Here is a 16,867-nt window from a genome sequence, read left to right on the forward strand (position 1 = left end):
CCAGAAGCCAGAACAGCAAGAGGGATTGCTGCTTTCGCTGCGCAGCGATCCCTCTTGTTGTTCTGGCTTCTGGGATTCAGAATATTTTTTTTCTTGTTTTCCTCCTCCAAAAACTAGGTGCGTCTTATGATCTGGTGCGTCTTATAGAGCGAAAAATGTGGTATTCAACACAAAAAAACAGCAACAATTTGTTGTTGACAAAGGACAGCTGGACATATAAAGGGCCCCATTACCTTCAGTAGCTTAGGGCCTCATCAAACCTAAATTCGGCTCTGCCCTAGGCATAACAGCCCTTCAGGGTAACATTTTCCCCACTCAAGTCTTTATGGGGATATTTGATAGAACAGACTCTTAATTTGTTACATTATCTCACCACAATCCCACCCTGTCATTCCTCATGTGATCTTTTAAATGAGATTTTTTTTGGGGGGGGGGGAGTAAAAAAAAACCCACCCTTAGGCATAGACTGACAGTATGTTCATTTGAGAGGTCTTCTATTTGGGGAGTCGGGGAGGTAAGTCATGTTTTCTTACATCAGGTTTCAGCCCTGATCTGCTGGGTGACTAACGAGATACATATAAAGATATTGCACCCTCTGCTCTTATTGGCTAAGAACTAAACCTACCAGATGGCTCAGTAAAAAGATAAGCAGAGGGGAAAATGCCCTCCATAAGATATCCCTCCCCCATGGAAATGAAGCATGCAACATGGAGAGAGGCGGCGGCAGAGAGAGTAGGGCCCTGGATCAGTTGGGAAAGGAAAGAAGTGAAACTGGATTTAGAAAGGGGAAAGGCTGTGTATTTATTGTGCAACAAATTTCACAGTAGCCTTTAAAGCTCTGTTTCTTTAATTAACTTAGGAACAGTAGCAAAAATGACCAACCTTCGTGATACTGTTGCCCAAACGCTGACCTCACATGTCTATTCATTTGTGCATTCAGTTACCGCAGCATCAGATGGCAACTTCCATGAGGGACACAAAACCAAGGCTATTGGTGATGCTACAGCCGCCACACAGCTACATATGAAAAAGGTGTACAGTGGGACCTCGGGTTAAGTACTTAATTCGTTCCAGAGGTCCGTTCTTAACCTGAAACTGTTCTTAACCTGAGGTACCACTTTAGCTAATGGGGCCTCCTGCTGCCGCCACGCCGCTGAAGCATGATTTCTGTTCTCATCCTGAAGCAAAGTTCTTAACCTGAAGCACTATTTCTCCGTTAGCAGAGTCTGTAATCTGAAGCATATGTAACCTGAGGTACCACTGTATATGTAAATTGGTATGGAAACGATGGGGAATGATGGGAAGGGAGGGAGAATTGGTAGGTCTTTGGGTCCCAATAAGTCTAGATGTGCCAGTGAAACTCTATACTAGCCTCAGAGAGCAGAAAAGTCAGAGACTGAGTGGAAAAGGCTACTTGGGAAGCAGGGGACTGACTCCATCTGAAGGCAAGTCTCTCTCTCTCTCTCTCTCTCTCTCTCTCTCTCTCTCTCTCTCCACACACACCTTTCCTGGTTGAGCCTGCCCCCAAACTCCCCTGATATGTCATGGGTAGAGATGGAGGAGGAATTTGATTCAGTTCACATTACAAAGTGAATTTGCCTAATTTGCAGTTTCTTAAACAATGATCAAACTGGAACTCACCATGCAAAAGGTGCACCTCTCTGAATTTCTCAATGAAGTTCTCCAACCAAGTAATATGTACAAAAATGCATATACTAGTGCATTGTGTGCATAATGCATATAAGTGAAAACAACATACAGAAATGCATCTAAAGTAGGGGAAATTGCTTTGTGAAAATAAATATATTAGGAGAGAGAAACTCAGGCACTGCTGCTCTTAGGACTCAGCTATACAGCTGCAAATAAAATATTTTAAGTGTATTTTAAGTGCAATATGCAATGTGACACTAGATGGCGATGGTGAGCCTTATGGAAAATTCAAAGTATTTTTAAAAACGGTTTTCGAAAAAGCATTTTCAGAACTTTTTTTTTATATGTGTGTAGATTCCACCTTAGTCTTCTACAATTCTTCCCCTGAGAACCAAAATGCATTCCTGCACATGGATCCACTGGGATGGCTGAACTTGCAGGGAGACCAAGAAGACATCTAGGAAATGCTCCAGAAAACCACAAAGTCTTCAAGAAGACCTGATTCTCTATAACAGTCTCCCTTATGGAATTAGTTTAACTTGGATAAGGAGTTTGCACCGCTGCCTGGTAAAAAGGGAGAGAGAATGGGTCCCTTCCTCTTTCTTTATATTGGTGGGGAAGAATAAAGAAGGAAAATGAAGCTCTCTTCCCTCCTTACTGTCCAAGTCACAAACAAACAGGTCCATTTTGTTTTATCCTCCCAAACAAAAAGAGGCCTCTTCTTTCCCTTAGCACTACCTGTTAAGTGAGGCCGTGGACACAGTGAGCAACCAGGGCAGGTGGGAGAGCAAACAGTACTCTGGGGTAGCAATGCCACTAGTGAAATGTGTCTCCAGTGAGGCTTTTGTGCAGCCTGGAGAAGCCATTGCCAACTCATCACATCAGAGGTCTTAAAATAGGTGAGGCAGGGGCCTAGCATAGCATTGTTGTTGTTGTTAAGTCGTTTAGTCGTGTCCGACTCTTCGTGACCCCACGGACCAGAGCACACCAGGCACTCCTGTCTTCCACTGCCTCCCGCAGTTTGGTCAAACTCATGTTGGTAGCTTTGAGAACGCTGTCCAACCATCTTGTCCTCTGTCGTCCCCTTCTCCTTGTGCCCTCCATCTTTCCCAACATCAGGGTCTTTTCCAGGGAGTCTTCTCTTCTTATGAGGTGGCCAAAGTATTGGAGCCTCAGCTTCAGGATCTGTCCTTCCAGTGAGCACGCAGGGCTGGTTTCCTTAAGAATGGATAGGTTTGATCTTATTGCAGTCCATGGGACTCTCAAGAGTCTCCTCCAACACCATAATTCAAAAGCATCAATTCTTCGGCGATCAGCCTTCTTTATGGTCCAGCTCTCACTTCCATACATCACTACTAGGAAAACCATAGCGGACCTACACGGACCTTTGTCAGCAAGGTGATGTCTCTACTTTTAAAGATGCTGTCTAGGTTTGTCATTGCTTTTCTCCCAAGAAGCAGGTGTCTTTTAATTTCATGGCTGCTGTCACCATCTGCAGTGATCATGGAACCCAAGAAAGTAAAATAGCATAGCATAGGGAATGCTAAAAGGGTGGCATACAAATTTAATAATAAAATCCCCTGGCCTTGCACAAAGAGGCAAGTCTGTGGCTTGAACCTCTTCAATCCACTCTGCAGTTTTTGGCACTGCAGAATGAATCCTTTCAGCACCCCAACACTAGTTTTAGAAAACTGAAGAAGAAAAAGGTATTATGAGATATACACAACACATAGAGGAACATTCTGCCCTTGCCCACTCCCCACTCTTTTTGGAAAGGATTGCAATTTTTTCCTTTATTTTTTTTTAAACAGAAACAAAGAAACAATAATTCTTTGTGTGTGTTTTTCGAACCAGGATAAGGAAACTGGAAGCCGCTGCAGTGAATCCCAGTCAAGGCTTCAAGTGGTTATTAGACTGAAAATAGAACAGACTTTTAAAAAGAGCTCAAGATCGTACAGGAAAAAGTTGATAGATCTCCAAAAGTGAAGGTTAAAAGGTATTAAAACATGCAGAGACTAAGAGTGCAAGTGAAGATCCGGAGGCAAGCACAGGCAAAGAAAACCAAACGGTTGTTGGAGGAAATCTGCATAAACTGTGCCAGTACATCCTGCCCTCCATGCAGGGGCAATTGAGGGCATCATTAGAGAAAACAAGCATAGTCCTTATGAAGAAAAGAAAGCTCCGTAAAATTAGCAAAGATGCAAAAAGACAGATAGCAGTTAAGCATATTAAACAGGCTTCAGCAAAACTCTCCAGCTTGGGGCTGCAGGCTTGAAAACTGAAGACAGATGGACTTACTGAGTGAAATGTTTGTAAGATCTGGCTGCGTAGACTAGACACATGAACAAGCAGGTGAGTTTTAAAGAGACTCATTCTGCCCATATCTAGCTATGTTCAGAGAATCGTAGAAGACTTGCCTGCAGGCCTCCACCTACCATCCAGTCACAGCAGCTAAAGTTGCTTCAATGCTATTGTTGATAGAATTCATTGTACCAGCTTTGAAAAGAAATGCCAGAGTGATTTCTTGCATATCTCCATTCCTTTCTATGCCTGAGGAGGACTCTGAAGCACCCACAGTAGCTGGTAGCCCACTAGGCCACTGTCTTTTGAATTAATGGACCGAACTTTGTTATGTTCATGAATATCAATGAGTGAAACATAGTTGATTATTACCTTCATAATTTTTGAACTTGGCAGGGAATGTGTAAGAGATATCAAGAGTGAGCCACCCCATTGTGCTTTCCCATTATAATTCATGAGGTCTCAGCCTCAAACTGTAAGCTTCCTTCAAAGTCAAAACTGCCAGACACCCAGAATGACTATTCCCCCCTCCTAATGAACAGATTGCTCTAAAAGTTGGAAGGAAGTTTAGCTAAATAAAAATCCAGCATGTCACTGACACATGTATAATTAGTTAAGAATTATTTGAGAGAGGAAACACTCTCTTTTTAAAATAATATATATTTAAAAAAATATTTGTATGAGTTTTCAATTACAGTTCAATAATAGCCTCATTATAACAATACCAATTTATACTACAATTATTAATACCAATCATTCAAATACCAAATTATGTAATTTAGTTAAAGTGCCCCCCATGTGCTAGATTTGTTGATTTTCTTTATTTTTGCATTCCAAAATCTTATTAATTTCAATTACATTCCCATCATAATAATAAGCGCTCATACAACAACAGCAATATTAATAACTTATATTGGTGTTGACACATTAAATGATTTATAAAAGTACAAGTGAGGAACTCAAACTATATCCTTGTTCTTCCTGTGTGTGGCAATTATTCTGTCTGTGGTGTTTCTTCCTGTCCTTGTAAGATGTTATGTCTTTCTTTCCCCTGGTTGTTGCTGTTATCCATCATGCCTTGGGCAGAGCTGATATCCCATTGTTGTTCCAGAAATTTCTCCATCGTTCCATCCTGTGCTTTGTTGTTTTTCAACTTTAACAACAGCTGCAAAAGTCACTCTGTCCCAGGAAATATTACCTGTTGTCAGCATTTCTCTCTCAGCCTGGGAAGAAGAGCAGTCTGTCGAACTGCAGATCACTCAGTAAAGAACCTTATCGGTTCCTTGGCAGTTCACAGACTCCTTTCATCCTTCCTTCCAATAGAAGATATATGAGCAATTATATATCCAATTAAATTAAATACCAAGTCCTCTTAGCATTATTCAGTTCACTTCATTAAGAATAAAGGATGGGGAAGAGTCAGCTCTAAGTTTCCATCATAAACCTTTTGCAAAATAGAGCTTCTCTCCCTTTTTCCTTTTTTTTACACACACAGTTCCATTTGATATTATATTTCATATTTATAATCAATTTCTTCCATCCTCGCTTGTACAAATATAATTTGAACTAACATTCAGAAGAGGGTTGCTGAATCATATATGTAGAGAAGAAAACTTTAAATAATGAAATTGCAGGCTCCCCTCCCTCCACCGTCTTTTGAACTGAGTGAAGTCTTATCTCAAGTTCTAACCTTTAAGTCCTTGCATTTAATTTGTTCCGCAGATTGTGATATCATCTCTTCTAGCACACACCTGTACTTTAGTCAAATTAAGCTCTAATTAACAGGAGAGCCTCTGCTTCGTAATGGCAGCATTGGAGGGTTTTCGGCAGGTGAAGTGCTTTCGCACTCAGTGCCTCCCTGCCCCCCACATTCCATTCCGGAGTGAGAATCAGGTACCCAGACAAACTGCAAGTGAAGCCGATTCCTTCCTGCCCCTGTGGGGAATTTGCAAGGATAATTACCCTCAATCGTCCTTGTTTTTCCTTCACCAACGATCACCTGCTCTCGTGGGGTCTGCCTCCATTAAGGCAGAGCAGAACTGGAAGCCTGGGAGGAAACACTCTCAGATCTAATTTCCTTTTTATTTTCTTAGAAGGAAATGTAGAAATGTTCAGATGGCCTGAGAATATGATAACCTCTGAGATATTAAATTGCACAAACCTCAGAGTCTGATCCACCTTGTTATCAGCAGTATTATCTCTCTCTCTCTCTCTCTCTCTCTCTCCTCCCTCCCTCTCTTGCAACTTATATGTTGCCATTTTAATCAAAAGATCAGTTCATCAGGAAAGAACTTGCAATTTTAACATTATGAAGATGTTGTCAGCAAAGGTTTTCAGTTGTGTTTTTAATTGCTTGGAAAGTATTCTTGCTCTTCCTTTTCACACATGTAATTACATCAGTGTTGCTCCTGCAATTTATTTGAAGGAGCTAACCCACAATTCCTAGGTGGTGAACATGACTGGGGAAGTGGTGTGGGGCTTGCAGATTCTGCCTATGAAAGTTTTAAGTGCATTTGTGAACAAAGCAATGGTCTGGTCTGTCAACATTTTCTAAGAATCTCTTGCACAATTTTCCTGTGGCTGTCAGGAAGGCAAGAGTGAGGAAAAGCAGGGTGACAAAAGCCAATATTAGAGGAACAAGAATTTAATCCATGCTATAGAACCTTAATATACTGTAACTGTAAGCTGGGGAAATTAATAGGGGCTTTCCAATTATGTCTCACGACCCCCTGGAGCTGCCTTGCCAGAAGATCCTGGATGCTAAAAGTGGTGTAATGTACTAGTATATAAACCCTTTTTGGTGCTTTTGATAATAAATTTATCGAAGTCCTCCTCTGATTTCATCCACTAATAAACTAGGGCACATCTGGATACTGATTGTGTGCGTTTGATTTCTTGTTTTGCTGATTAATGTTATATTATTGTTGTTTTTCCATTTGTATCTTCTTTTCTTATGTGTCGCTTTGGGGCCTCTTTAGCCTACAAAGCAGTCTATACAAAATATCCAACTTGAATTGTTCAGCTTCTCCTCTGCAAATGAGGTAATTGTCTTACTTGGACACTTACTGTAGTCTACTGTGACACTGGAGCTGCCATAAATGTGGCTGGTATAAACTGTCTTGGCTACTGCTAGCATGGTTGTTGCCCATTCTGAATAGTATATTAAACCATGACATACTGGGATGGCTGCTTGGTTCTCTCTAGTCCTTTTAGCTCAGCATGGCAGCTATGCTAAGGTTTGTCTTAGCATATCATCTGCACCCAGGCTTGTGTCATGCCCTCTCCTCCTTAACCAAACCTTGGCTAGAGTATGTGGTTAAGGAGCAGTTAACTTAACCACAAGCCCAGGTTTGGGCAACGCAATAAAGCAAACCTTGGCTTAGCTGCTGGTCTACACCAAGCTAAAAAGATCACAGCCGTGATATCTTCCCTAGGACCCCACATTCATGCTAAGCCTTGGTTTGACTTGGCATTATGTCCCAGATGAATCACCTTCTCTTCTCCTTCCTCTTTATCAAGACAGCAAGTCTTCTGTTTTTTTATGTTGTTGTTGTTGTTGTTGTTGTTGTTGTTATTTTCATGACATAATAGTGCATTCTCTATATCATGTGCTTTTTCTATGTTTTCTGGTAGAGTCTCTTGTTTTGATGCCTCTGTGGTACTGGGACATTTTATGACTGCAGGCTAAGGTTGAATGAACAGAAGCACCTTTCTGTGGCCTGGACTTTTGTTTGGAATTTGCTTATGAAATCTCTCTGGGTCTAACGAGGCTTCAGGTGTAGATCCTCTAAGTTCCTCAGTGCTGCTTCCATGGCTGTTGCCAATTCCAGAGTTTTGACCCAGACCAAGTTTACTTCTGCAATTAACAGGCTTTGATTGTTCTCATCGTTCGGTCGACAAACAAATCTATCTCTCAGCAGATCCTCCAGGACACTGACAAACAAGGAGGGTTCAAATAGCTTTCTGAAAACATCAATATATTGAGATACCGGCTCCTCTTCTCATTCTATAGTGAATTTTAAGATGTCCCTCAATAGTGTCTTCACTGTACTCCATGCCCTATGCAGATTGGCAGTTTATACATGGGGAGGGCAGAGGCTGGGATCATGTCTGCTTTTCTACCCCACCAGGACATCTACCCTATATGCATCTGGCTCCATATGAATGATCTGCACCAAGGGAGGGGATAAGAATTCAGTTTTGTTTCCATTCATGCTTATACACATGTTCATAAGGATCGTAGAATTGAAGAGTTGGAAGGGATCCTGGCGATCATCTAGTCTAACCCCCTGCAATGCAGGAATATGCAGAAGCCCCACATGGGGATCGAACCTGCAATCATGGCGCTATCAGTACCATGCTGTAACCAACTGAGCTAAGCTGTACTTCCTGAAACAAAACACAGCAATCCTTCAAAATTTGCACTTCTCTGAATTTTGTGGTGCAGTTCTCCAACAACAACGAAAATGCATGCATTTGGGCGTAGCATGTGTAAAAATGCATATATCGTATTGAAAATAACAAAAATTAATTACTTTCTGAAAAAATGCATGCAAAAATGTGTATATTCAAGACTGAAATGCCGAAGAATTTTTATGAGGATTTAGAAAGAAAACAACAACTGCAAAATTTTGCAGAAATGTGGTGAATTGAATTTAAGATTGGAAATATGAGCAACTGGGGGACACCAAAACTGACATGCTCATCCATCCCTATCAACACATTTCATTCTTTATTTTTGCATCTACAAAGTCAATGCATGAGAGATGTGTATGTAGACCCTTAAACTCATTCACTCATGCATGTCAGAAATGTTGAGGGAAAAGGAAGGAAGAGATTGGGTAGACAGGTCAAGGTTCCCCTTTGGGAGAAAAAGGTATTTACCCCATCCAACTAAAAAGCCCAAATTTCCTAGTACCATATATATATATATATATATATATATATATATATATGTTTTCCCCTCTGAAAGTATTTTACTCTTTATTTGCCCCCCAAGTATTTTTTCAAAGTGCTGTCATTCCACACCAGCAATTTTCTAGCAATGATTTTGCTCTGAAACACTTATCTGACTTCCCCCACCCCCATTGGAAGGGTGTAGGCAGTAAAACATGCAAAGGAGCTAATCGTGCAGAATACGGATGTTTATTTTGTTCTCGCTCTGCCAAAAATGTGATTTCTTTTACTGCCTGGCATCATGTTCTTGGAAGCCTCCTCTCACTGAAACAAGAGATAAGCTTCATCTGTGGGAGCAGGGGAGGAACCGAAACAGTCAACCATCCATTCCATCGCTGGAAGAGCCCTCGCTTCTCAAGTCTGCACAAGAGTGAACCAAGCAGGGAAAACAGTCATAAAATGAAAGAAAACCAAGGTGGATTGAAAAGGAAGAAAGATCAAAGAGGTCTGAAAACAATGCTCTACATAAGAACATCGTGTACACTCAATGTAAACATGGAGGGGGGTGACTCTTAACACCAATTTCTTCTTTTTTGGTTTTCATTTTTAGAGCAACAGGTGAGAAACTTGTGGCCACCCACAGGACTTGACTCCCATCAGCCCCAGCTAGCCTGGTCATTGGTCAGGGATGATGGGAGTTGGGGTCAATGAGGATTTGTTGGGCCACAGGTTCCCCAGGCCTGCCTTAGAGGGATATATCATTCTCTGTGCAACCTGTATATTACCAGTGGGGAACCTCCAGTCCGCAGGCCTAATTAAGTTCATCAGGACTCCCCATTTGGCCAGCAAGGCCATTTTAGTCAAGCTATTCCAACCAGCTCTACACTGGGTGTCATGCAAGATGACAGGTGAAGACATGGCAAAGGGTTTCACAAGCTCTCGTGATCAGCCAGTGGCTGGATCTTGAGGCGGCCTGGCCTTCACAAGACATGACAAGCAGTAAAGTGCTGCTCTCTGGACTTTGCTGATTGCCAGGCCTTGTGAAGCTCAGCGCATGGCTGATAGCTGGATCTTGCAAAGCTCTATGTATAGTGCTCTGTAAGTGCCAATGATCACCAGTGTTTGGTGGGCTGTGCCTTTGCCTGCACAGATTCATTTCAAACCATGTGGGCAAAAAAGGGTTGCCTGATATCATGATACCTGGTCATTGGTAAGGTGGCAGTCCTGCCCTCCTGTCAAACGGGGTCTGTGAGGTTGAGGGGTGGCAGAGATAATGATCTGGCCCGATGGGAGGTCAGTGTGGTGCAAATGCACTGACAGGCATGTCAACCTCCCTGCCACCTTGTCCCTCTCCTGCCACTCAGCAACAGCAACTCCTGTGCAAGGAAGCCAATGCAATGCCTCTGCACCACCCAGTAAGCTGCATCTAACTTTATAGGAATTTACAATTATATGATTCCATGCCTACTGCTTCACTAAGCTGGAAGAAAATCAGCAGCTTGATCAGCAGTTTGCTTTTGAGTAAGTGCAGGGAATGGAGGGAGCTGTTGCTGGTATGTGTGTGTGTGCGTGTGTGTGTGTCTGCTTTTTTAATTTCATTGTTAGGACAGCTTTCAATGGCGTGTCACTCGTATTTTTTTTAATTTGTAAACCACCTCAAGTTTGATTTTGTCATAGAAAGGCAGGGTATAGAATGCCACAATACAGAAATAAATAAACCTCCTAAATCTAATTCTGGCTCCTGTTCCTTATATGCCTCCTGTCTCTTACAAGAAGTTACCATAAGCCTAGGAAGGAGGGGAGGCAGATGGCCCTCCCCAGGGGGTGGACTTATCCCAAAGGCTGCTAGTTGCAAGACCCAGGCATGACCTAGAAGAGCTTTGCTTTATTGCTTCGTCTTCTTTTCCGGCCCTCCGTTGCCCTAAGAGTCGATTGCCCCCGCTTTTGTTCCTTTCTCTCTGTTCGTTGGAACATGTTTATGCCAATAACAGCACAGCTCATCTTTTATAGCTAGGAATGTGCATGTCTGTGTCTCCTCTTGCAGCACCAGGAAGATATAAATACTGAAGTCAGTCTCTAGCTTCCCAGCTTTGGGACTCAAAGTCCAACATTACCGTAAATGTTCTGAACCGTGTTTACCATGGTCATCTCGGTTTCCCTCGGTTCTAAAAATGTTGCAAAGCTGCTAGCTGCAGCAATACATATCACCTAACTGGAAATGTGTTGTTGTTGTTTAAGTTGACGGTGCTGACATGTTTATGGAAGCAAGGTGATATTCAAAGAGCAAACAAGCATTTTCCATTAAGCTGGCGATACGCTGGGTTAAGGATGTACATCTTTGCTAGCTGCCATTGCAATCTTCGAATTCCAGAGCTGGAAACCTGCTTTCATGTGGTTCTTGTTTCTGCCGCTTGCTGCTAGCTACTGTATGTAGCATTTCTCCACTTCTTTTTGAAGGCATTTCCTTTCCAAAGAGGTACACTCAGAAAACTTTCAGCTCTGTTTGCCCTGCTATCGTGTCCGAAAAAGAAGATCCCTCCAGGTTATCTGTTTATGCATTTATAAAAATGCTTATTTACCACATGTAAAAAAAATAAAAAATCAAAGCAGTTTACAATGATTAAAAAAAATACAAAACAAGCCATGTTATAATTTTTAATACAGACACCAATTAACCATTGTGGGAAAATGCATTCTTAATTGCCTCCATTGGCCTGGCAGAATAGAAAAGCTTTCAGCAGGCATTTAAAAGTTGGCACAGAAGGTGCCGGCTGAAAATCTATTGTCAGAGTATTCCACAGGACTGGGACAATGACACGAAAGGCTCAGTTTTTTGTTGTTTGTCAAATAAGCCTCACCAACTCAGGGAACGACGCTCCTGCAGATGATCTCAGTGATCGAGCTGGGACAAAAGGGTTCAGGCGATCCCTGAGGTAAGCTGGACCTAAGTCGTTCAGGACTTTGTAAATTAAGACAAGAACCTTGAACATGGCCCAGCAGGAGATGGGCAGTCCATACTGCTGTTTTAATAATGGTGTCATGTGTCCTCCACCAGCAGTCTGGCTGCCTCATTCTACACCAGCTGGAGATTACGAATCAGACCCAAGGGCAGCCCCACATACAGTAATCCAGCCTTGAGGTTACCAGAAGAGAAGAGAAGTTTGGATTTGATATCCCGCTTTATCACTGCCCGAAGGAGTCTCAAAGCGGCCAACATTCTCCTTTCCCTTCCTTCCCCACAGCAAACACTCTGTGAGATGAGTGGGGCTGAGAGACTTCAGAGAAGTGTGACTAGCCCAAGGTCACCCAGCAGCTGCATGTGGAGGAGCGGAGACGCGAACTCCGTTCCCCAGATTACGAATCTACCGCTCTTAACCACTACATCACACTGGCTCTCACACCAGTGCACGAAGTATAGTTTATTGAGCATTCATCCTGATTTGTGAGGTGGTTATACAGCCAGTAGTATAGTGTAAGTTGCCAGTGCATGGGGTCAGATGGAGTTGGGTGAGGTGGGTGGTTTGTATGGAGAAGCCATTTTCAATGGAGCCCAGTGACAGAAGCAGCTGTATTGAGGCAGCACTGGGTGTTGAAATTTTGAACCCCTAACATTTTTGCACCCTGGGCAACCACCCCTGTGCCCCCCATGCGATGAATTGCTTCCACAAAACAGTGACCATCTGAAGGTAGCTGGAGTGTATGATCCCCATTTGAAGTTGGTCTAAACTATGCTTGGTTTTTTTAAAAAACACACACACTGAAAGTTTTCAATTAGCAATAATCGCGCCTCGGATTAACCTCATTGGCTACGATACTGCCACTGCGCAAAGCTCCAAGGTGGGAAGATTCCGGTTTCGTGGAAAGAGGCATATATAACCTTGATCCCAAAAACAGAGAATGAAAAAACAGATATAAAAAATTATAGACCAATCTCTTTACTCAATAACGATTATAAGATCTTCGCTGATATTATGGCAAGCAGACTTAACAAACATAAAGACCAAGCGGGATTCCTCCCTAACAGACATCAGAAAGAAAACGTTCGCCACATATTAAACATCATTGAATATTTAGATATGAGAATAGATATTCCAGCAGCATTAATCTTCATAGATGCCGAAAAGGCCTTCGATAATGTCTCATGGGAATTTTTATTACAATGTTTGGAAAAGGCAGGCATTGAAGGTCCTTACATGAAAGGTATTAGGGCAATATATTCAGAACAACAGGCCAGGCTGATCATAAACGATAATCTGACTAAACCCTTTAAGATCAAGAAAGGTACAAGGCAGGGCTATCCATTGTCCCCCCTGTTATTTATAATGGTATTAGAAGTAATTGCAAATAGAATAAGAGAGGCAGTAAATGTGAGGGGGATAAAAATCGGGAAGAAAGAATTTAAGCTGAAGGCGTATGCCGATGACCTGGTCCTGTCCGTGGAGAACCCAGTGGACAGTGCCAGTAGGGTGGTAGAACTACTGGAGGATTTTGGCAGATTGTCGGGTTTCAGATTAAACAGGAAAAAAACAAAAATTTTAATAAAGAATATGGCTGAACAGGACAAAACCCAACTGGAAGAAAAGATTGGTATCAAAATTGTGAATAAAGTAAAATATTTGGGAATCTGGCTCTCACCAAAAAATATAAATCTGGTTGAAGACAATTATAATAAGGTTTGGCAGGAAATTAAAAAGGACTTAGACACCTGGCATAGACTGAAACTTTCATGGACAGGGAGGATGGCTGCAATTAAGATGTGTATTCTCCCGAGACTACTGTTCCTGTTTCAAAACATTCCGATAATCAAAGGTACATCCCTCTTCAGGAAATGGCAAAAAACCCTGACTAAGTTCATTTGGCAGGGGAAGAGAGCCAGAATAAAGTTTAAATACCTAACAGATTCAAGAGAGAGGGGCGGATTCGCAGTCCCGAACATTAAGCTTTACTATGAGGCAGCTTGTATATGTTGGCTAAAGGACTGGGCCACCCTTAGAAACACAGATCTTTTAGATTTGGAGGGTTTTAATATTAGATATGGGTGGCACGCCTACCTTTGGCAAGGGAAAGGGGAGGTTCACAGAGGCTTTTCTAATCATATAATTAGAGGTTCATTATTAGAAGTGTGGAACAGGTATAAAAAAATGATCGAAAAAGGCATTCCATGGTGGCTCTCCCCAACAGACATTATCAAAATAAAAAAGATAAATATGACAGATGAAAGATGTACGTATGAGGATCTGTTAGTAAAGACAGAAGCAGGATGGAAGGTGAAGCCCTATGAGGAGTTGAAAGGCAAAATAAAAGAATGGCTCCACTTCCATCAGATCAACGCATTATGGGCTGAGCATAAGAGATTGGGGATGAACAAAAAAAAATCAAGATTGCAGGTGGAAATTTTGGAGAGTAACGATAAACTTCTTTCCAAAATGTACAAACAATTATTGGAATGGGACACTAAAGAAGATCTGGTGAAGGGAGTGATGGTGAAATGGGAGAAAGATCTCGGTCATAATATAGATTATAACAAATGGCAGACACTCTGGATGAAAGGTATAAAATTTACAGCATGTGTAACCCTTCGTGAAAATCTAGAGAAAATGATATACCGCTGGTACTTGACCCCAGCAAAGCTAGGAAAGATGTATAAAACCGTTGATAATACCTGCTGGAGATATAGAGACAAGGTTGGGACCTTTTTTCATATCTGGTGGACCTGCGATGCAGTGAAGGAATTTTGGGGACAAATATATGACGAACTGAAAAAAATTTTGAAGTATAATTTCCCAAAAACCCCATAGCTGTTTCTTTTAGGCATGATTGGCAAGGAAATAAAAAAAAAATCAAACCTTTGTTCAATATGCCATGGTTGCGGCGAGGATTCAAATTGCACAAAAATGGAAATCCCCTCACTTACCTACGATCGGAGAGTGGCAAATGAGGCTATATCAATATATCGATCTAGCGAGATTAACACAAAAAATAAGACAAAACAATACAGTTAAATATAAAGATGAATGGAATAAATTCTTAAACTATTTTGAGAATATTATGGGAATTAATAATTTATCAGTAGACGATAACTAAGACCATCGATGTATAATGTTTTAGTAATACTGCAGAAGTAATATAACGATATGTAACTCCAAGACCGAGCTGGACGGAAGTTTTTCTTTTACCTGTAACCGTTTATGCTTTGTATGTTGCTTTTTTTTTTCTTTCTCTGTTTTTTTTCTTCTTCTTTTCCTTTTTTTTCCTTTCTCTTTGATGGAGCTTTTTTTTCTTGTATGTATATAATGTAAATTGTGTATCTTTCTTAAATAAAATTTATAAAAAATTAAAAAAAACAACACACACACACACACACAAATATCTTGCCAAACTTTTCATGTTGGTGACACACTTGTTAGACATGCACCATTTCATGACACAGTGATTCTGTTTTACTAGCAAACCAGAGGTTAAACTGACGCCTTTCGTGGGGAGCGTTCGCACTGCAGCCGACACACTAACATGTTGTGACACACAGTATGGAAAACTCTGGCTTAAAGGATTACCCTGAGACTCAGCTATACAGCTGCAAATAAAACGTTTTAAGTGTGTTTTAAGTGCAATATACAATGTGACACTAGATGGTGATGGTGAGCCTTATGGAAAATTCAATGTATTTTAAAAAATACTTTTTTAAAAAAAGCATTTTCAGAACAGCTTTTATATGTGTGTAGATTCCACCCTAGCTGGGTGGGTAAGAAGGAAGATTGGTCGGGAGAACTATTCACCCTAGTTGATTTAGTCCAGCCCAGCAGAGACGTAAGCAATAGAAGACACAATGCAGAATGACTGTGCTGCTAATCTCAGCCTCCCTTCCTATTCGTTTTAATTGCATTGCTCCAATGCGGAAAGAAAGAAATCCTCTTTTTTCTTCATCAGCTCTCCTTTTCCTCTGACTCACAGCCAGTTATAAATCTTGTTTATCATCAGGATGACACTGAGGGCACTTTTCTCAAACTCCATGAATTTAAAGAGACAGGAGCTGCATAATAGCGCAGAGATCTAGGGATGTACATGAAAGAAATGATACAGAGCATTAATCACAATTTAAATTATTGCTGCTGATTTATGTGCAATAAAACAAACTCTGATATCTTGCCGGGCTTTTTTTATTGAATCCTGCATGATTTTCTTATCTTTTTGAAGTTTCATTTCATGGGGCCTTGTTTCACATGAGATGATCTTTTATTTTATTCCAGTGCATTGTAGAGGGTAGGGGAGAGTCCTTGTGTTGTGGCTGAGGGAAGAGAGAGGAAGAAAACGTGAGCTCTTTTTTTTATAAATTTTTTATTGGTTTTACAGAATTTTTTAAGAACAAACAAACACTTAAAAAGACATACAAACACGTATAATTTCATAACATTTTTTCATAAACCTCTTTTCCGGGACTCCCCCATACCCCCCCTTTTCTGCATCCCAATGTCCAAAGTTTTATAGCAACTTCCAATTGTTGCTTTCCACCCTCTGTCATCTTAGTCTTTTCTTTATTCTGACCTTATATCACTATATCCCTTTATTCCTGAAAACCACAACATTCTAACATTCATGAAGTTTATAATAGTCCTTAAGATAACTTTTGAATTTTCTCCATTCTTCTTCCGCCGTCTCTTTTCCCTGGTCACGGATTCTGCCTGTCATCTCAGCCAATGTCATGTAGTCCATCACCTTCGTCTGCCATTCTTCCAGAGTGGGTAGATCTTGTGTCTTCCAATACTTCGCGATGAGTATTCTTGCTGCTGTTGTAGCATACATAAAAAAAGTTCTATCCCTTTTTGACACCAAATGGCCGGCAATGCCCAAGAGGAAGGCCTCTGGTTTTTTCAAGAAAGTACATTTAAGTACCTTTTTCATTTCATTATAGATCATTTCCCAGAAGGCCTTAATCTTCGGGCATGTCCACCAAAGGTGATAAAAGGTGCCTTCAGTCTCTTTACATTTCCAACACTTATTATCAGGCAAATGATAAATTTTT

Source organism: Podarcis vaucheri, assembly GCF_965113315.1.
Source record: "Podarcis vaucheri genome assembly, chromosome: 11".
NCBI lineage: Eukaryota > Metazoa > Chordata > Lepidosauria > Squamata > Lacertidae > Podarcis > Podarcis vaucheri.